The sequence below is a fragment of the Andrena cerasifolii genome, chromosome 7, assembly GCF_050908995.1.
Source record: "Andrena cerasifolii isolate SP2316 chromosome 7, iyAndCera1_principal, whole genome shotgun sequence".
NCBI lineage: Eukaryota > Metazoa > Arthropoda > Insecta > Hymenoptera > Andrenidae > Andrena > Andrena cerasifolii.
In genome coordinates, this window is record NC_135124.1 from 9,002,487 (window position 1) to 9,023,767 (window position 21,281).

The following is a 21,281-nucleotide window of genomic DNA, read 5'->3' on the forward strand; positions in this document are numbered from 1 at the left end:
CTCCCTGTCTTTACCTCGCTCTCCTCCGAGACGGCCATTTCTTTTCTGCTATTTGCGCAAACGGAAGTCGGAACGCGACAAGACAAATTAGCGGCTGCCTCGAATGATCCTTGCCCGCGAAATCGAGCATCCAGCTGGTTCCGAGCGGCGCGCAACTCGCGGAAACGCAATCGCGTTATGAAAACCCCCTCCCTTACTTTTCCGACCGTCTCATTAGCGGTTATTTACCGAGTGCTGAAAGGGAACTGCATTCACCGAACGAACTTGAACGGCCGTGTGTTTCTTAGTCACGGGAGAAGTATTCTGTCCAACCTGTTATTTTTTTTTTTTATTACGCAGCTTAATAACAATAAGCGGCGAAAACGGCGCGCGGCGCTCGTAGATGCATGCTCCATTCGTGTATGCTAATGCTAACGGCAATATCGCGAGCTCGCGGCAACTGTTATTCTTCGTTAGATTCCATTATTCGCAACTTTGTTCTCGGGCGAAGGCAATTTCTGAGCTTGATTTCCGAGCTGCTGGTGAACCGGCGGCGCATACATTAACTGCTAAAAATTCTATCGCTCGATAGGCAGACAGCCCTGCTCCCCTCTTTATTTGCAATAGTTAACGCGTTAGTCGATATCCTGCGCAGAAATAATTTCCCTGGCACGCTGGAGCGCTTCGAAATTTATCGTTCGAATTTATTGGATAACCATTTTCCTCTACGCTCGATCCCTCCTGCATTCGCCGTCGTTGTATCACGTAGCAGGAACTTCTGAACAATATTAACGCAGCTTCTCCAATGATTCCTCCGTAAGCCTCGACTGTCAGCGACATTGTTTCGCGCCAGTGGGTTTGTTAGCGAGAAACTCGTTTGGTTACTAACTTTGGCCCCATCCACCTTGATAGAAGTCCCTGGGATATTCGTGCAAGTGCTTGCGGACCCTTAGTTTCCACCTTTGCCACAGGAGCCACGACCGGCTGCTCGAGCATCGGCTTGCTCTTCCTTTTTCTGGCTATTCGACCTCGCCAAATAATTTCACGGTGGACGCTGAACGAGAACGCTTCAGCTCTGCGGCTGCCACTAATCGAGAAAGAAGGGATCTTGGAGCGCATGAGTTATCGCGGCACGCGTCGCGCGTCCCTCATAAGCTCGCATTCTTCCTTTTGTCTCATCGACACGCGCGCGTTAACGCGCGAAAGTGAAAGTGCTGGGTATACGTGCCGCGTATGGACGGCTTCTTAATTAAACTAGACACCGTTGCTGCTCTCCTCCGCTATGCTCTTTTATCAATTACACCGTTAATGAGGTAATTCGACGTGAGTCGCCAGTTTCATCGGCGCAGCCGGAAGCCGTTCATTCTTTCATCGTGCCCGGACGCGCGGTTCCGATTGGCTAATGAGCAGTCACCAGCGTGACAGGCGAATTCTTATTAAGGTTTCGCCGCGAGGCTCGCCGGCAAAGTGCTCTCCATGCAAGATTTTCGGTCCTCGCGCGTGATCCGTCTATTCCACCCTACTTTGCAATCTCAGCATCCGTTTTAGAGCGGCGCAGCACTTTTGAGAAATCACCGCGCTGAGTTAGAGGCCTCGCAGTGTCTCGTCGAGGGAGACGCTTACATGATTTCGCGGAGATTGCTTTTAAATAAACGTACTGGTCGCGATAAGCAGCCGCGAGGCTGAACGAACCAGCGTAACGAAGCTCTTTGTCGTGGAATATCAGGGGGTTGAACGTCGTCCAAGAGCACGACATCTGAATTCCTCTGTTACGTTGCCACTGACGTCGATCGGATAGATCGGTCCGATTGTTATCGGCGACCGATGAGATCGATGTATTTATGTGACCCACATGTGCATAATGTAATGGCTTGGACCTAGTCCGTCTTGTGCAGACGCGCTGCGGCAGCTGCAGTTAATGCATCGCGGGACACGCCGCGCCGTTACTATCGCTTATGTCTATCGGAGACCGGCCGCGATCCCATGTACGTTATCGTAAATCTGCATTACTGATTACCCTGCGCCCGATTAAATTGCCAGTCAAAAACCCGCCGCGTTATGAAAAACTATAAATTTCCGTTTATCTCGCAGCGAATTTCCCAATCTGGTTCTAGCCTCGCGATATATGTGTTCCGCCGGTCTATCGACGATATTTAAACCGCAAAATATCTTCCGCGTCGAGCCAGCTACGGTCGTCGACTTCTCCGGCACGAAGTGAACGCACTCTTTGCCTGTGAGAATTCAGGATGCAGGTTAATGCAGGTTGATGCAGGTTGATGCCGCCTCATGCCGCTTCGTGCCTGTGGGAATTGCGTGGCGTGCATTGTTCGCCACCCGCAACCGCGGTAGATATATGAACATTATACCTATACTGTGGGCGAATCTTTCAACCCTTCCCTGTTATCCTCCCGCTCTTTTTCTTCGCTTCATTCACTCGGTCTCATAATTAGCGAGACCGGTGGCGCGCGTGGCCCGCGCAATTACGTAGCTGACGCGCCGAGTCGTCGATCTTTATGGAATTTTCACGGGAACTGCGTCCCATCGTTGCCTGGACAATAGGTAAGGGAAAGGTGGGATAGTTGATCACAGTTTTGCTTTTTTTATTAAAATTATGACAATGGTTTTCTTTGTTCGTATTTAATTATTTAAGTTGTGTTTCTTAGAGTATTCTCAATATACTTGTACAAATTTGAGACCTGAAAACTAATTTTAATGACAGAATTTAAACATTTTCTGGCAGTGACGTTATGCACAAGTATAACACTGAAGGGGAGACTTGATCAGTGAAATTTAAGAGTAAATAACGCATTAACTTTCTAAAAAATATTTATTATCTTAGTCAATAACATGAAATAAAGGGAATATCATAAAAAGAAAGTAAACTATAACTAACTTAAAAGAATTACTGAAAAAATGAAACCGAAAAATTAAACTCTGTGACATAAAACAACATACCTGCATTCTTAAAAGACATTTCATTTAGATATCATCTGATTAAGATGATGAAGAAAAGATTTTCCTTCTCACTTTCTTTGCAGTATTTTTCGGTTTCATTAGCCGTTCTATATGGTTCCTTTTGGGGCATTTTCAGCAGTTCAAGTATCCCTCAATGCACTCGATTTGAAAAAGATGAAAAGTTAAACTTACCTTAAATATTTAGCTCAATCAATAAATAGCATTAATAGACCAGAGATTGCTGTTTTTACTTAATATATTTCAAATCGTTGAAAATGCAACATTCGCTCGAAAGGACGAAGAAAAAGGTGACCGAAATATTTACTTTGTGGTTGCAAGTAACATCGAAGCTTCTAACAATATTATTCTACGCTCCGGAAAGAAAACTGCAACGCGAAGTGTTGCGACGATGCAAACATTACCACGATAACGTGGCAGCAGGCACAAATTGCCAATATATTAATTAAAAAACTGATGCGATCAGGTATCCCCGCTGATCAACTATCCCGCCTTTCCCCTACCTACTCCAGGGGGCGAGATGAATGATCTGCGGGCGGTAGTGGAACACTCCGGGGTGTATTTCGAAGGATAACTTCAACTTGCTTCGGTTTCATCTGTTTCCCTTATTTCTTCCGACACCTCTGATTCGATTTCGCCCGTGCTCGAGAGCCCGCTGCAGGTAATTCATTAATTAGAGAGCCCTCGTCGATAAACTAATCTGGTCTAAGAGTCTGGCGTTATCGAGAGCCCGGCGGATTTAACTTTGTTACGATCTTCCTATCCGCGGGGATATAAATTCCCGTGGATTCTTTTCCACGCGGCTGAGAAACGGACACATGACACGAGGGCGAAAAGACGCTTTGTCACCGTTCTTGCAGCATTTCGTGGGACAGAATTTATGAGCCGGGGGCGAATAGGAAGTCGCTCGTGTCCGCGACGAAGACAATAAGATTGCCGGCCGCTCGCTCGCGCTTGGTAGGCAGGTACTGGAAATTTCACGGTCTTGATTCGACCGTCGTCGCACGGCCTGTATACTCCTGCGCCTGGAATTACGGGGAATTGCGTAAGAGGGAATTGCCGGTGTGCGTGAGCGCGTGTAATTCGATTTCAAGTTCACGGAGAGAGAAAGCGGGGTAAACGCTTGCCGCGATGCGAGCTACACGCGTGGTTCCGTCTCGTGGTTCCGACGATCAAAGCTAACCAACCGATTCCTTTGAATTACGCCTACCGCGTACGCGAACCTCGTAAACCTCTCGTTGCTTTGCATACGTCCTTTTAACGGTAACAATGCTAGGATACATGCGTTTACGGTTAATCTCCTTTAGCACGTTAGGTGCCACGCGTATTGCGAGGATTACGGAATAATCTGTGACTAGAAGTGTGCTGAGACACACCTATGCATATCGGGGCTATGTTTCGTATCGGTGGCGCGCTCGGGGAAAAGAAAGAGGTAGGTGTGTTCCCTGGCGGATACGCGCAGGAAAATTTTTAACGATCTTCCCTGTATTTTATCACGGTTGCTTGCATGATATAACAAGTAGTTATACGGAGCTAGGAGCTGCCGCTGCGCCACGCCACGCCGCTCACCGCAGGATTCCCTCTGTACCGTGGGGTGCTATATTTCCTAGCAATGGGTGGTAAAATTTTTTCTCGGCCCGGGTTATGATATACGCTGAAATCCTGGCGTCTTCCTTCTTACGATTTCCGCGATAAACTTCTTGCTCCTCTGTCTCAGATTTATCACGGCCGCGCGGGCCCGTGTGAAATTATTAATATCCTCGTTTCCGCGGATACATCTTGTTGCGAGTTCGTTTTCGCTGCGTGCCGCCCAGGCTCTGGACCAAGCTGTCGCTCGTTCGTCCGAGCAGCGATCTTTAAACGGAGACGTTGCGCGAATCGTCTCGAGAAGCGACCCTCGTTTCTCTCTGTTCCTGTAAGTAGCTTAAACAAGTTCGTCAACTATGCCCAAGTGCCGTGCGTCATATTGAAAGGCGCGGTCGACAATAGCGCGTCCGTAATCGAGACCGCGAAGAAGAGAGGGCGCAAATAGAAAACTGCTCTGCTCCATTTCGGTCTCCTACCTTTCTTCTGCCCTGATACGCCGTGGAACGCGATCGCATAAAAGTCACCGGAAACTCGATTCTCCGCCGACGATCTCGTTCCCCGTTCCTCCCACGTTCCTTTCCGCAGAAACAGCAGGTCGCGGCGGACCAAAGGGAATATACGGGGTGCGCTGGAATTTGCCGGACGCGCGATACATTACCGTTCGAGCATGGACGTCAACGATGCCCTATACGTACCTATCCCGACGCATAAAAATTTGTATGCATTTATTCGAGATCCGAGTGCACCGGCCCGATCTAACGAGGGACGGCTAGGGAGCATCGGGGGGGGGGGGGGGAACGATTTAAATCTGGGAATTACGGTGGAAATCTGAGCAGCCCCTCGAATGTGACAACGTAATGTATCCAGCTAGATCACGAGAGTCTCATTTCGCAAAAATATCGCGTGGCACGGCCACTTACGACCGCGCCGCGATGACTCGCGTGCAACCCCCTCTGTCGGTTTTCTAATTCTCGGGCGGAGTCTAATTAACGAGCGTAAGTAACGCGTGTAATTAAAGGGGAGGGTAATACATTTGCCAGACGGCGGTATCGCGAAGAAACGACAGGAAAACTGGCTGGTGCCACCTCTTAATGGCCCCTTCTCGCGTGCACTCGTGGGATACGCGCGGCGCGGCGGTCGCGAGTGTGCGAACGTCACACTGCGTGAACACTTGCGAGCCCCGTTGCAGGCCTCGACGGTGAACCGTCTCCGGCGTAACTTGGAATATCCGGATGCCTCGCGCCCTAACGAAATCCTATCCACCGGTGCTTTTAGCATTTGCATCTTTATCCGATTCGATCGCGTCGCTTCCTTCCGCGTCTGTCTCCCGCCTCTCTGTCGCCGCCGACTCTCCATCTTGGCAATCGCGTATCCCCCGCGACGCTCGCCGCGGTGGTTGTCGAACGAAAGCGAAACGATATTCCAGCCGGTGGAAAGTGGATCCACACTTTCCGCGGCAAGTGGAATCGATTCGTTCCTGCTGCAATTAATGACGCACGCGTGTACGGTGATAAAAAAAAAAGAAAAAGTCGAACGGGAACTCCCGCTGGACCGGCTTGTCTGCAGGGGCCAGTCTATCGATCGCCGGTCGTCTGAAAATTGAGAGACTCATCGGAGGGGGAAAAATTCCGATCCGTGATTCTGTCAGTCGGCGTCGCATACCGCGGGTTCATTCGTTTCGGCGGTGGCTGTCGCCTGACAGGGTTTAATTTATGACGGGCTCCCGACGCGACCGGTATTAAAATCCATAATGAATGAGCAAAATGAATTACACGTGCGCCTCGCGCGTCTAGTCAGCCGAGCGCCTCTCGCAACATTCCCTCGGATAGAATTTTCGTTGGCGCGCGTCGCGTCGCGTCGCGTCGCTTGCCGGGCCATTTTGAATGGATAATGTTCCCTTCAAGTAGGGAAATTAATCTCCAGGAGCACGCAATACTACAAACTACAACGTATTATCGTTTCGCGCAGCTCTCTCTCGCCGGACCCGCCAGAGAGAAATATTCCCTGGCCTCTGTTTAACCAGATTATTCCAGCGTTGTTTTTGATTAACGCACGGCTGCTGTGAGATGGGTAGAATTTCCAGAGAAAAAAGAAAGCTGAATGCGGCACGTTCAAAAGGGGGGTGATTAAATGGAATGCAGTTGACGAGAACGTTTCGTTCTGCTTTCACAGGCAAAATTTGCAAATTTGCCATCGTAAAGAACAGTGAAAAAGCGCCACAATGGCAGAGGGGTGGGGTGGGGGGTGGGGGGTGGGGGTGGGTAACCACTGGCAATCGACAAACAAGCCCCAAAAAATATCCACGCCGCATTTGATATATTCTTCGTGTTGGTATAGGTTCGCGCATTGTCGGCGTGCGTGACTTTGTTCGCGCGAACAAAGGCTGCTCTTTACGCGCCGGTAACGCGTTTCTCGAGTGGTTAAAATTTCCATCGCCCGCGCCGGAGGGGATAATTTTCTCCATGATTTTCAACTGTTAAATATGTAGTCGGACACGGACGGCTTCCGGGCTCGTCTTCTGTCTCCGGGCTCGTTAAAAGCACGCCAGCAGCGCTGTCGAAAGAAAAATCAATTAGCAACTCGAAATGGTTGCCTTTTCCTATATGAGCAGAGTAATCGTCTGTTTTACGCGAGTTAAAGCGGTAAAGCTGCCTCGGACCCAGTGGCTTTTCCCTCCCTTCTTTCTTTTTTTTTTTTCTGTTTCATACTCTCGAACGTCTAGTTCCCTTTTCAATTACTCGCGCGTGCGTCTACGAACGCATGTAATGGAAAATTATTCCTCGAGCGACGTGCTTGTGCCTGAAAAAGGGAAGCAGCTTCTCTCCCAGCCAGCCCCCGAGTACGTTTCTCAAGGGTCGCGCAGCCGTGCACCTCCGCGCAGCGACGTCGGACTTAAGAGCAGAGTTTAATCAGTTGGACGCTCGACTAGAAACGTAAAGGACGTCGTTACGATTATTGCTGCCTTGGGGAATCTTTTGATAGCGACAAGTGAAATTAGACGGCCCCTGTTTAACCGGACGCTAAGAAACGTTGATTAATACGTACTTGTGGTGCGCGAAGCGCGGATAAATTGGCGACGAGAAGCCGCCCCGATCAGGCTGGAATAAGGGGAACTCAAGCGCTGAGAAAGATGCTTGGAATATAGGTAAATATAGGGAAACGATGGGCCGAGCAGCCTAGAGCACAGACAGGGCGCAATTATTCAAAGCATTACGAGTTACGTTTATTCAGCGATCGGCGGTTCGACCGAGATACCGCTGCGCCTCCATCAAACTATATCTCCGCTTTTTTGTCTTTCAGAATTGGAGCTGTTGGCAGAAGGCTTGGTCGGCGACCAAGGAGCTACGGGAACTACGGAGGCTACTGGAGCTACGGGAGCCAGTGAGTTTCCTCCATCCCCTTAATACGATTATAAATTGTAAACGGCTGCAAGGAACGAGCGGCTTTCTCCCCATTCAACCTCTTCTGTTCCTCTCTTTTTCTTCCCCGTTCGCTGTCTCGCTCCCGCCCCACTGCACCGAGGGTGGAGCACTTAATTTTCGAGGCTGCATTTAAAGAGCAGCGGAACGTCGAAACTACCGGTAATTAACGCGTGGCCCCGGCTCTTCAGCAATTCCGAGATCGGAATCCAGTCATCCATCCAGTAACTCCATCGTCGCGTTCGCCAGCCATTTTTTTTCCGGCCGCACCGTCTCGCGCAGTTTAAAGGAAACGTTATGCAAGCCTTTTGCTCCGATCGTTTATTTCGCTGCGATGGTCGATGTATCTGGTCGAATAAATATCCTCGGATTAGTCGGAGCTGTCGAGGCATCGTTGCACCTGCGATCGCAACGAAAATCGCTGAATTTTCCCGGCTTTACCAGTTGCTCGCGCGAGTGTGTACGCGCGCTTCTGTATCAGGGTGTTCCCTCACGCCTCTGTGCGTTATCGAAATCGACCTCTCCGCGACGTCTGTCGCGAGGATTCGAGGATCCTTGTGAACGAGGAAAAGGAGCTAGAAGGAGGGCACAGAGGGTGGAAAATGTTGGCGTTCCTTCTCACGGCCGATTTCTCCGTAATTTTCAACTATTCACTCGCTTGCTTTTATGTCTCCGTGCCCCTCTCCCGCCGCGTTCCGATGGAAAAACTCGTCTCCGTTCGGAGTAAAAAGGCGTATCGAGCAAAGACAACCTTCGTAGGGTTCAGACTCTCGCCCACCCTTTCGATACGGTTTCGAAGTGCCTTCTGTTTCCTTCGATGGTTTACATTCTTCCACTTCCTTTTAGAGAATTCCCCTTTTTACGAAACTGTACAAACAGCGCATAAAGATCCCGAATACTTTAGCGCAAAGGGATCGCTCCGCGTTCCATTTTAAGCCCAGTTCCGCTGGATTTAACTCCCCATTGGTCACGAAGCATTCGCTCATTTCCCTCTGATTTCTCCTCACCGATCTCCGCCCACCTTCCGCGGCAATATCCCCGGCGAGAGGGGAGGGAGCATATTTTTACAGGGCTGTTCTGTCTGAGCGCGAGCTAGTTCCGTTCGTCGTGATGAATGCGAGCGTCAGAGGCACGAGAGGTGAAAAAATCGTCGGCGGGGTGGGCAAGTTTAATTGAAAACAAGCCTGTATTGCTAGGATGTTCTCTGGGTATAAATAGGCGCGCTTTCGGGATGAAAAGAAGAATGGGGCTATTTAGACGTAAGCGAAATACTCAGCGGTATCAGCATCGATGCTCAAATTTCCTGCTGATATTATGTTTGGCTTTTTCATGGACCACGCTCGACTATTTCCGCGATTTTGCTGGCTGCTCGTTCAACCGCTCGCCCCAAACCTCCTAAAGCGTTCAACATAATTAATCGATCTCCATTCTCCTCGCTTGGCAGAAAAACGTTGGAATTATATCGGCTTGCAGTGGATCCTCCGCAATCCCGACGGCGTTATCGTTTCACCGCGGTAGCCCGCAGAAGTCAGTGCACGCTGTGTACGCAAGATTTTAATATTCATCGGCCAGGCCGTACGTTCGGCGACCAACCGATCGCTCGCGAACCGTCCTCCCTCTCTTCCCCACGGTGAACGATGTTCCATCGTGCGCCCCATGATTTTCCATTTCGGCCGGGTTGCAGGGCACTCCGAATTCTCTTCGTTCCTACGCTACGTCACTGCGCTCGAGACGCGCCGATCGACACTCTCCTGAGGGTCTGCGGCAAGTCGTATCCGGCCCCTTTATTGCCCGCTTTTCTTCTTTACTCGTTAGCATCCACCGAAGCGAGGGGAACCCCCCCGAGATGGAAGGTTCGCCGATATTGGCCCTTTCTTACTTATTTATTGCGAAACGGGTCTTTTCGGAGGCTTTGTCGATTCCAGTTCATCGCTGCATTCTCCCCGATCGCTTCTCTCCGTTCCACCGCGTCCCATTCGTCCGCCTTCGACTTTTCCAAACGGCGTTCATTCTTTGTCGCGTCCCCGGCAGTCACTGCTTCGGGTGATATATTAAAGTTGAACTGCATTGTATCGAATGCGAGCGGTGGAGGGGACAGAACGATCGGTTGATCCCGCGGAGGCGAGGCGACGACGTGAAAAGCTTCGGGAACGCATAGGTATACCTGGCTCTCGCGCGAGCTGCGGAAAGGATGATGGCCCCCGATCGTTTTACAGGATGATGCATCTTGACACGAATGCCATAAACGCTTTTCAGCTCGCCTCCGATTCTTTCCGTGACATCCGTGAAATTCATTCCCCATCTACCGTAATACCGTCGAGGCGTCTCGGGGATTCGTCGCCGGATTCAACACCCCTCGCACGCAGTTCCGGATGATGACTCCTGATCCCCATCTCCTTCGTCTTTTCGCGCTCCTGTCAATGTTTCGCGCTGCACCCACCTGCAGAGTCAGACGTATTCAGCCCGTTACAACCCAAGCATACATTCTGTCAAAAAAGTACCGGGAATTGGTCAATGAAACACAAAATATGTATTATTCATGCAAATTTATTGTATCGCCTTCAAAGTAGGCTTCTTTCGACATAATACACTTATGCCAACGAAGAACCCAATCGTCAAAACATCTTTTGAACGCATTTTTTGGAATCAACTTCAGTACTCGCCGAGATTTCTCTTTTATGTCATCTATCGACTGAAAACCGGTGCCTCGAAGTGGTAATTTCAGTTTTGGAAAAAGAAAAAAGTCGGCCGGAGCTATATGAGGGGAATACGGTGGCTGCTCGATAAGATTTCTTGAGTTTTTGGCCAGAAATTCGTTGACAATAATAGCTTTGTGAGATGGACAAGTGACGCTCAAACTCCGCGCGAGTATAGAGGACAGTTGTGCCAACTTAGCGGCAAAAGGAATTTCAACAATCCCTTTAAGCGAGCTTTTTAAATCATCGATTCCCGGTACTTTTTTGACAGAATGTACATCCATCGAGGGTTGAATGGATACAGGGGCTCGTACTCCCGGCAAATGATTTCCTTTGGAGCCCTCTGCTACGGTTACTCCTCGCTGCTATCATACTAGAATTAATAAGTTTACGCGTCGATGCCCGTGTCTGTCGGAGAGCGTTAATAACACCGTTTATCACGCTCGCGTAAAGCGTTTCCGACGTTGGAGCAGAACTCGCGGGATCGGGATGCGAGACTTAATTTAATGGCTCATTCAGCGATATTCGCGGGCAAGATCTTTATATTCAGGCCGCGGAGGGAACAGTTAAAACGGCACTTGAGCTACGTTACCCGCGGCCCCGTCGACCAACCTCCGGCTTCGCGTCCCGATCCCCTTTCCTACGCGGAAGCGCACGGTCCTCGTAGATAAAGCGAACTTTATATGTATATACGTATACGAAAACCGCGGTATAAAATACGGAAGCGAGCGGAACTCTCGCTCCCTCCCGTCCGTTCATATTTTACAACCCCCGGCTCTCTGACGTCGTTGAGGGCGTCTCTCGCGGAGTTGGCAACAACGAGCTCGTGCTAGGTCGTTAGCGACGACCAAGTCTTATCGTTTAGTTTATTCCGCCATCGCTAATATTCCCGTGCTCGAAGAAAGGAAACGTCGGTCCACGAAAAAATCGGGGCTGCGAGGGAGAAAGGACGAGGGAAGCGATAAGTGAAACTTACATCCATTTTTTCCCCCCTTGCTCTAGCGAAGTACTTTACGTGAAAGATTAAATAGAGAAACAGAGAGGAGGACACGAAGGGGTGGTCCCGCGGGTTTCTTAAACGACGCTCTGGCAGCGTCGGATGAACCGCGCGGGAAAGCATCGCACAAAACAGCGCGTATTCGCCACGATATTGGGTGGGTTCGCAGCGTGTGTGAAGTCTGCCGTTATTCCCGGCACGTCTGCCGTATGCACATATTGCATTTCTGCGTAGGGGATACGAGTACGCTTGTACCGGCTGGGGGATGACGCAGGAAAGGGACGCGGAATGGGGCTCTTTGAGAGCTAAGTGCAGCCAGCCCTCGAACCGTCTCGTTTGCCGTTTTACAGCACCGCCACGTTCGGCCTGTGACTCTCGCTCTCGAAAACTTTGGATCCCCCTGGAAAATACATCCCTCCGAAGGGTCGTCCGACGGCGATATTGTGCAATTAGGGGAGGCTCGTCTGCGCGAGTACTGTCCGCGAAGACGCGAACGGCGCCGTAAACGTCGAGAAGCTTCAGCGGCAGACGTTAATACCTACAGAGGGAATTCACGCCGGAACGTATCATTTTCGCCCGGTTTTCATTCGACGACAAGAGGCGCCCGCAGACGCTTGGGAATTTCTCTCGAGTACGGAACGTTGTTCCGTTAAGGAGCAGCGAGACGGGAATGCATCTCTTACTGGCGTTCTCCGCCCAATAATCTGATTGTTTCGCGCTCGCGGAGGAGAAATCGCAGCGTTAAGTCAAAGGCGCGGCAGAAAATTGCACTTATCCGGGGCTAAGTGCACGCGGCGCTTAGAACGATCCTCGAGCCAACGAACGTTCCCCGGAGCGCGAGGAAACGGGAACGCGGATAAGTCTGGCGAATCGTATGTCGAGGGTGAGGAGTAAAGTTCGCGTCAAAGGTTTCTCAGGTAGTCTTCTCGATTCGTCGATGTCCCGAGGTGGGGTAGAGGCAGACAGGGTGGACGATAGGCCCTTGAAACTCGATAGAGGTTCGTTCGGCCGAGGGTATCGCGTGGCTGCGCGTCGACGAGGAGAAACGCAACGGGGGGAGAGTAAACCGACGCGTATATCCCTGTGCAAACGGCGAGGAGGAAAGAAGTAAGCAAGAATATTCCGCGATGGGGTTTATTCGCTATTTTATGCATTCATGACGCGCGCTTTTATGCATTCACTTTTACGGGTCAGAAAGCGACTTCTTAGCAGGGCGGGGGGGAATAAGGCGACGCGGGAATAAGTTGGAGGTGTCTCGACGTAAACTCGCTTCCGTTTCCTTTTCGCTCCTATCTACTTGCCTGGCTTCCATCAACCCCTTCGATCGATTCGGCCGGGGAGATTGGCAGAAGAACTAGGGAGAAGCACGGGGACTGTGCTCCCGAGGTTCGCGTTCAACGTGTTTTCGCGAATAAGGATTACGCGTTTAATGCATCGCTTCTCGGGGCGTCAGCTCCCCCGGAGTTGGAGCCGATCGAATCGGTGGTCTCTCGTTTCTTCGGGACGTAATTCTTTTACGAATACACGGGGGCTGGTTGATCGCGGTTTCAGAGGGAAAGTTTGGCCGCCTCGGCGAGCCAGGTTATAAAGGAAGCAAAGTTTATCTGGTGGCTGCGGAGGCAAGTTGTTCGGCAGGATTTTATGTAAGGGAGAGAATGCTCGACCTCGGGGTAGTTGGGATTTCTCACTAGATGCGACTAAACAGTAAGCGATCGAAACAAATCAGGAGTCCGAGCGAAGAAAGACGAAACTGATTCAGCGGTTCGAGTAAACAATGAAATCAATCGGGGCTTCCTATTCGATTAATAGGACAGAATCTGGCGGCTACGGAGCGTTTGAACTTTAATCGACTCCTCTCCGCAATAGGTACTGCCACTTTCACAAATGTGCGTATTTCCCGAGGAGAGGAAGCTCGCCCAGGAAGAAAGGGCACGCTCCGTAAAGCTGCCGCATCGATCCCCTCGTTCGAGGTTTACCGCGAACAGGAGATTCTTTCTTCATGGTCAGCCAGGAAAGACACGGTCTCGTTTTTTAGCCTTCTTTACGGCCGGTGTAAAGTTACCTGCGCACCGGGCAGAGATAGAGGCGTGCTGCAGGTGCTCGTCCGCGGGTACGTGTGCGTTTACACAGCGCCCGACCGCTTCCGGGCCAGAAGCACGGCTTCTCCGCAGTAGGTAACGTACCGTCCTGGGCCAGACGGGACTCGCTCGCCCCCGCTCCTCCGGAGTCCAGAGGAAACGGAAGGCGGGAGAGAATTTCGTGTATATTTCACGAGAACGAGCCGAACGGTGTCCTATTATTTTATTCAGGACGCGGTTTCGCGGGGCTCGGAAATCAGCGTCAAAAGTTTCCCCGACGCCCGCGAGCCGAACCGCCCTCCGCGGTCGTTCGTTCGATTTCTAAAGCCCTCCACACGCTTCTCCTATCCGCTCTCATTCTTTCGTCGACGTAACTCATCCGTTCGGTGAATAGATGAGCCAGAAAAATGGAGATAACGAGCTGCGCGGCGAATGCTGGCGGGATCGGCGTTTCCTGACCCGGCAGTTTAATCCTAACGAATCGGGCGGTCGTCCTTCGATGACCAGCTGATTAAAAATTTCTACGTGGCTGGCGTCGAACTCGTTACGCGGGCGATGCTTTCGCATCGGTAACCGTTGCTTGCCTTCGTCGCGACGAAGGAGAGCGAACAACGCGAACCGGGAGGCTGAAGAGAGGGAGAGAAGAGAAAGAGAGGAAGAAGAGTGTGCGCTCCTGCGTTGATTTTTACGTTCGCGGCCAAGGTTGGACCGTATGGGCGAAGAGAAAAGTACAGGATGAGATGGAGGGGAGAGAAATAGGCGAGGCCGCGGGGATCACAGTGGGAAAGTGGAAGTAAGACGTACGAAACGATCGGCGGATCGGGAAAAAGAGTGTACGTAGGATTCTGCCGCGTTACTGCGGACGCGCCGATTCGAATCTGGTCGACTGATTTTTCCCCCTGGTCGTATCACGGTTGAACCCCGAGAAAATTTCCTATCGCAGCGGATGCGGAGAAATGACGTGGAAAATCGGAGGGAATGCCCCTTCAGTCCGTTGCAGTCTTTTAGTTTCTTTTTTCTCTATCTCTCGTCCCCTCTTTCTGTCTCTCTCTCTCTCTCTCTCTCTACTTCTCCCTTTCTCTCTTTGCCCGAATGTATTTTCAACGGGTTGACCTGCTCTCGTTAACGCTGGCACAACTCCTCTCGCGCCTCGAGTCGATCGACCGTTATCCAATTCGTTCTCGGTCGCCATCAGGAACGCGTTCGAGGGAAAGCGCTGGCACAGATAAATTTGATTAGATACCGATTTCTTGCCTCTCTGTAACATCGAATCGTGCCTGGCGGATGTGCTGCTCAAAACGACGTACACGTCGTTTCTGGCTTCTTCCTGCGGGAATCTTAGGGGCGGCGAGGCAACGGCTCGAGCACCCAGCAATCGTACGCCAACCACCGTAACATTATTTTCAGTTTAGCCGGGGAACTCGCGTCGAAGGAATACGAAGCGAAACGACTTGGAGAAAGAAACAAATGGCACCTTCGTGGCTCAATCTATCGGCTCATTTGAATAAGTCGCCCGTTGGAAGCGTCCCTTGCCGCCCTGCCGCCTACTCCACCCTTCTGTTGCTCGTCACTCGCCTCCCTCGCGGATCCTCCATTCATCCCTCATCCCTCACCCTCGGCGAAGGGTGTCTCGCTTCTGTTGTCGCCGATGGAAGTGCAGACATCTTTGCTCGGTCCCTTAAACGTCTCCTGATGGAAATCGCGATTACGCCGTCTACTTTTTCCTTTCCTATCGCGGGCAAGTACCTTCTAAAGTCTAAAGGGCGACTCCTGCTCTCAACGCTTCTCGGCGTCGCCGTCGAGTCGTTCTCATTGGGCTTCTGCTCCGAGGATTCGCCGGGGAAGCGACTCCAGCTGCGAGGACAGAGATAGCGATCCCTTTGAAATTAGGCTTTCCATCGATCGCGCGATCCACATTGTTCTGTCTAGCAAATGATTCGTTCCGGATAATTATACTGTTCGCGCGATTCTTTCACCCCGATGGAGGCTGCACCACGGTTAATTCCTCCTAATAACTTTCCAAATGCTTCTGGTCGGCATTTCCCTTAAATTTTCACGCGTTTATCCACCATACCTCACTGGCATTAATTTCGGCACGGGGATTATTCGGCTGCTACTAAATTCCGGCAGCGGATTGGAGGTAGTAAACAACGAGCAGGTGCGAAGAAACGATCCGGCGCGATAGGAGTTCCGGCTCAAGTGGGGGCTGTTTGAGTTTTCCAAATTGCAGTTTCCGTTCTTTCTTGAATTGGTTACGCGTTGCCGCGCGGAACATTGCTGTCCTATTGATCCCGGGGAAACGAAGTTTAACAGGCGCGGGGACCGGCGTGAAAACACTTCGCGAGATTATAACTCGAGTTTCGCGAATTAATGTTAACGGGAGGGGGAGGGTGAAAATCTATGCAAATCTGAAATCTATTCAATTTTCCTGCTCTTAATGCGTGCGTCGGTATAATCGGAAGAATGGAATCGAAGCGGCGGCTGCTGGAACGGCTCCCCAGAGTCTTCTCCATGCACCGCTGCAAGTTTCCCGCTTGTATATGCAATATGCAAAGTTTATGTATTATGGAGGATGGTCGTTGCGGTCGTGCGAAGATCGCCGCTCAAGCTAACAGCTAAAACGAACGAATTTTCACGATTCGCAGCTAATCGCGCCTCGTGCTTCGTGCATCCACTTTGCCAGGGTGCCCAGAAAATTCTTCCCAACTGTTCTTGCCACTCCCAGCCCGTCCGTTCACTCTTGGGCCTTTTCTTCTCGCCACGTAAAAGTTGCGACGCGCAACACGATACGACTCATTCGTTAATTACCCTCCAATGCTGGGGCACTCGGAACGAATGGCTAATGCTGGAGCGTGATCGTGCCTCGAGGCAGGTAATTCGGTATTTTGGGGCCGCATTGTGGCCGCGCGCTTGAAAAGCCGCAGCTCGTGGTCATTTTTTGCCGCGGAAGCGGTAATTGAAGGTACAAAACCGTACTTCTGCTTCCAAGGAACTTGAGCTTCTTACTTAATTACCGCCAACGACTTTGCGCGCCTTTTCTTGTTCGTGCCCGCCCGGCCATTCTGATCTTCGGATCTCTCCTCCGCCGGTGTTTGCGGTGTTGCGGCAACGCGCACGACATACAATTCCGCCGTATCGTCGTTCGTACTTGCGCGAATGGTTCTCGGCGGGAAATTTCGCCCCGGCCAACCGCGACAACGGTTTCCTTGGTCCCAAAATATTCAAAGGAGTCTCGTAACTCGCGCGAGCATTCTCTGGCAGGAATCGGTCGCGCAGCTTGATAAAAGTGTCCCCGTGGTAATCGGTTTCTCACCTGACTTTCGTTTTTCCGATCGTTATCCAGGACGGCGGCTCGCGACGTAGGTGCGCGTGTGTGTCCGGAGCCAGAGATCCATTAGGGGTGGCCGTTCCAAAAATTCGTTCGCGACGTACCGAACGAGGGGGAATATGTATGCGTCGAATAACCATAAAGCACTTTCGAATGTCTCCAGTGGATTTCCTCGAAGCCACTATCAGTCTCCGTTCGCCGCCATTTCCCTAGGAAAATAAGTATCCTTTCTACATTTCCACGAGTCTCCTTCGGGAATTGTAAAACGGAAGGCGAGCCGCGATAATTCTGTAGGTGTCGAGAGAGGATTCGGAATTCGCGGAGAAATGGCACGTTGGCCGAGTGCCCGTGAAAGTTGGAGGTGTTGCGGAAGAAAATGGCCAGTCGGTACCTCTTTCATTTCGTCCCTGTATATAGATATACAGAGGCGTATAGATATATAGACGCGGTATAGATATGTATAGCCTTTCATCCCGGCTCCGTGAAAACCCGTGTACACCGGGGTTGTAGCTGGTTCTACACGCCGTTAAATAGTACCGGGAATGAGGGATGACACTTTTAGTGGCACTTCGTCCTTCTCTTCTCCCGGCATTTTCTCTTCCAATCTCTCTCCCTTTAGTCCTACTTTGCGTGCCACATCGGCCTGCGGGTATTGTTAAGTTTTCCACCCTCTTGCCCTTCTTGCTCATCCGCTGCTACAGAGTACACCGTTCGCCACCATTTCCGAGCAACCAGTTCCTTTTGTCTTTCTCAGCCAAATATGTAGCATCAGACAGCTGGCTGCCTGTCTTGCTCCCCCTGGCTTTGCTTCCCACCTCTCTTCCCACTATCTATCTCCACCTCGCTATCGCGGGATCCCTTTACCGCGATCCCTCTTCTGTTCTTGCGTCGAGTATTGCGAGCAGCGTTATTGTTGGAGCTAGCGAAACGCGGTATGCATTATAGGAGCCTTTGAGGGGCCAAACCGTGGCTATTCTTTGAGCGGATCAGCGACGCTCGGTTGCGCGAAATCTGAAAGATTCGCGTGTGCACGTGTCGCCTCCTTCCAGATTCTTTTAATCCACATCTAACGCGATTAGGGGAGACCGGGGCTAAAAGTTCCGGGGGTAAGTTGTTCCGACGGCTCTATCTTCAAAATAAAAAGAGCGTTGTACTTTAAATTATTTTTTCCGTGTGAGTTGATCACGCCACTCTGTCGCCCACTTTAATAGCGTCCGCGACAGCGAATTGTGTGTTTGTAAGCAAGGACCTATTAGTCGCGTACCAGATAAGTAAAAATTTGTCTATCATTACTTTTTGGTCTATTTCAATTATTTAACGTCGATATTATAGATTGAATCGTTCTTATGGATCAAATGACATTTAAGAACATGGTGTAATAGTGTTTATCGTTTGAATACATGTATAAGCAGAATAGTCTTTGAAATTGCTACATTTGTCGGTAGGGGCTAGTTGTTACCGTGACTTGGGGCACGTTGTACTGTAAAAACTTGCCCCGCCGCAAATAGGTCTGTGAAGATAGCACCCCCAAATTCGATTTTTTAAAAAAACTCAACGACATTCGTTTGTTCATCGTATGCCCATGTTTGCTCATAAAAAAATTTCGTTTGCCCACCCTTCAAAAAAAAAATTATGGCAAAAAAAAATTTGCATCAGCACCCCCATGAAAACATTTTAATGATTTGTCGGTGGGAAATGATTGTCCTTCGTTTGCCCACGTTTGCCCATAAAAAATTTTTTTTTGCCCACCCTCCAAAAAAAGTTATGAACAAAATAAAAAATTTGTCTTCATCACCCATCATGAATGCATTTCAATTTTTTAAAAGAAGGATACGAATATACCCGACCTGGCCACGTTTGCCCACTCTCAGATTTCATTTGCCCACCCTCCAGAATTTAAATAAAAAATAAAAACCTCGAAAAGAAGGGTACAGGTGAAGCGATCGCGTTAAAGTTCGATTTTTCTAGAAAATATTATCAAAATCGGTCTTTCAACGATGCAGTCCGTTAGTTTAGATGTAGAAGAGATTTGCCCATGCATTAATTTCGTATGCCCACCCTCCAGAATCGAATTATTAATAAAGATAGCCAAGAAGTGCGATACCCGTTGAAGCGATCGCGTTAAAGTTCGATTTTTCTGGAAAATATTACCGAAATCGTTCTTTCAACGATGCAGTTCATTAGTTTAGATGTAAAAGAGATTTTCCCATGCATTAATTTCGTATGCCCACCCTCCAGAATCGAATTATTAATAAAGATAGCCAAGAAGTGCGATACCCGTTGAAGCGATCGCGTTAAAGTTCGATTTTTCTGGAAAATATTATCGAAATCGTTCTTTCAACGATGCAGTTCATTAGTTTAGATGTAAAAGAGATTTGCCCATGCATTAATTTCGTATGCCCACCCTCCAGAATCGAATTATTAATAAAGATAGCCAAGAAGTGCGTCGTTGGAAAGAATTCGAGACTATCGCAGACATCTGTTTACGTTTCGGCAGTGGCACTCGGCGCTGCTACCCTTTAGGGTATCAACACTGCGTGTCGTCATCGAACGTGCCGAAACGTAAACAGATGTCTGCGATACCCTCGAATTCCTTCCAACGACGCACGAAAGTCAGTCGGTCTACAGAGTTCGGACGCAACTCTTGCGAGACCGTGCATTCATTTACGGTTTGTGAAGTAACTGTGAGATTATATTATTTTCCGTTGCGCGATATCATTGCGGTAATTAGTGAAAAATGACTAGAAAACCACTCTGGTGATATTCTGCACATGCTGCAGATGTGTGAAAAGTGTGAAGTATTCGATGAGCGATACAAATCGAAGTGTCGTTCGAATAAAGTGAGAAAGAAGTGTGTGCAACATTTTTTGGATAACATGTTACCAAACACCTTCAACCTTTACGGTAAGTACAATTGATTTTGATAATTCATTCGGGAAAAAACGAACGGAAAGGTATTCGGTTCAACGGGTACCGCACTTCTTGGCTATCTTCATTAATAATTCGATTCTGAGGGTGGGCGTACGAAATTAATGCATGGGCAAATCTCTTCTACATCTAAACTAACGAACTGCACCGTTGAAAGAAAGATTTTGATAATATTTTCGAGAATAATCGAACTTTAACGCGATCGCTTCATCTATACCCATGTTTTCGCGGTTTTTATTTTTTATTTAAATTCTGGAGGGTGGTCAAATGAAATCTGAGAGTGGGCAAACGTGACCAAGTCGGGTACATTCGTATCCTTCTATTAAAAAATTGAAATGCATTCATGATGGGTGATGAAGACAAATTTTTTATTTTATTCATAACTTTTTTTTGGAGGGTGGGCAAAAAAATTTTTTTATGGGCAAACGATGGACAAACGAATGCCGTTGAGTTTTTCCAAAAATTCGAATTTGGGGGTGCTATCGTCACAGACCTACCGCAAATGTATAAATTGTTTCCGCTGTGCTTTAAGATGCGAACATATGAATGAAAGGCGGAAAGGGACACGACTTCGATCGAAGTTATGCGTAAAGATAAATAAAAATTGTCGCTTTTGGTTTTCTTTTAAAGATATTACATTTTTGTTGGTCCGAACCTTCATAAATAACCATTATTAATAAAATTCTGCTTTATTTCATTAGAAAATGAAATATTTCATTAAAAGGCAATTCTTATATCATAGTAACAACTTACCCCAATGCGATAACAACTTGCCCCATATAGGGGTAAGAAGTTCCGCTTCGATCAGCCACAAATAAATTACTTTCTATGGGAAACCTATTACAATATATTAAACACAAGCTTAAAATCAGAAGATATAATAAATTTAACAAGAAATTAGTCCATAGTGAAGAGAATAAAGGAATAGAAGGATAGGTTCTATTCCCTAATTGACACACACAATATCGTTCAACGTGAGTCTTTTATTCGGTGATTTATCTCTTCACAAACGTTAAGATCTGTTGAGGTCAGAACGAAGACTGTCTTCTGCCGGACGCACAATTTTCCAGCAAGACGCGCGCGGGTAGCAAACTCCTCCTAATTGGTTGACCCGATGCCGATGTCAACCAATCGGTATCGTTTGGACCCCTAAATCGCGCCACCTATTTCGCGCGTCTACGGCGCGCTTCCACCATAGCGGGGGTGAAATTTGGCGGGAGAAATACTTCTGTTACACAGCAGGATTTCCCCAGACCCCGAGGTGCGTGACGTGGCCGGTCGCAGGCCGCCAGCCCC

The 21,281-nt window shown here is 49.3% G+C and overlaps 1 protein-coding gene across 1 annotated transcript in view; it reads right to left on the reverse strand.

Annotated features, from left to right (window-relative positions):
• The window catches only part of Rpl40 (ribosomal protein L40), a 61,700-nt gene extending 41,965 nt beyond the window's left edge, over window positions 1–19,735 (reverse strand). Inside the window, exon 1 of the mRNA XM_076817352.1 lies at window positions 19,726–19,735. The gene's annotated coding sequence lies outside the window, so the exon portion shown is untranslated. The remainder of the gene's footprint in view (window positions 1–19,725) is intronic.
• Window positions 19,736–21,281: the final 1,546 nt, after the last annotated feature.